We start from the raw sequence: 1,223 nt of genomic DNA on the forward strand, positions 1-1,223 counted from the left end.
CAATTTTTAAATTATCAAGTAAAAGCAGGGATCTCTCCATTTTCCAGCTTTAAACAGAAAATATTTATTTACTTCCTTTGACTACCATTTTCTTTTTAAAATTTAATTTAATTTTATTATTTTTTGTGTGTGTACTATCAAACTGGATCTGACTGGTACAGGAGGAGATTGTCCTTCCTTCTCCAGCAAAACATCTGGTGGATTCGAGCCACACACCTCTGGGACTGCAGTGCAGCGTCTTGCCACTAGGCCACCAAGGGCTCCCTAACTACCAACTTCTTGAAACCTGATTTCCTGATTATACAGTTTTCAAATATTTATTACTTGGTTATTATTTTTTAAGGCTCCCAAATGAGATAGTGGGTAGTTCATTGCTCCTTTTTCTTTCCCAAGTTCAGGAATATGGACATTTATTAAACTCCAGTCTTTAGACTAATCCCCCTTTCCTATTTTTTCCGCTAAGGCAAACAAAACAAACATACCTGCTACCATCCATCCATTTTATTATGACTCATGTAGACCATCCAACATATTTCTAGCATTGTAAATTTTAACATCACTGCCTTCTTTTGCTTTTGCAGAGTGGTTGGTGAATTCTAACAGCTGACCTTTAAATTAACAATCCAACACACAATGACTACAAACAACAACAAGACACTTTCATTCATTCCAAATTATAGTTATTTCTGCCATATGTGTAATAAACATCCCTAAAGTAAACTTCTACTTGCCTAATACAATGGCACTATGTGTAACCAATTAGAGATAAAATATTTTTAAAAAGCATTTTCCAACTTGCCTTTTAAACTATATAGTTCTCTAAATTATGATGGTCTTTCAAGGGAAAAAATAACAAAAATATGTAAAAAGAGGGAAATAGGGTTCTGTATTCTTTTTCCTTATAGGTGCTTTTGACTCTGTATCTCATAACTATATTAAAATCTTTTTTATACATTCTTGTGGCTTGATATCCTATTAATTATAAAAAAGGTCAAAGAATTTGTCTTGAGAAAAAGCTCCCTTTTGTTCTAATAGTTCATAGACCATTCCTTAATCCATGATCTTTCCCTTACTACCTTTGACTATACATTTCCGAACTTCAGTTCATATTTCCATGGTGTCCTAATGCATAGGGAGTTGTTGCAGACCAAGGGTAAAGTATTTTTATAATTATTAATAATGAGACAGCCAGGAATGAGATAGAGCAGAGAGTATGAAAAACA

The sequence above is a fragment of the Elephantulus edwardii genome, unplaced genomic scaffold (genome assembly GCF_000299155.1).
Source record: "Elephantulus edwardii isolate Elephantulus edwardi_28Jun2011 unplaced genomic scaffold, EleEdw1.0 scaffold00044, whole genome shotgun sequence".
NCBI classification, from domain to species: domain Eukaryota; kingdom Metazoa; phylum Chordata; class Mammalia; order Macroscelidea; family Macroscelididae; genus Elephantulus; species Elephantulus edwardii.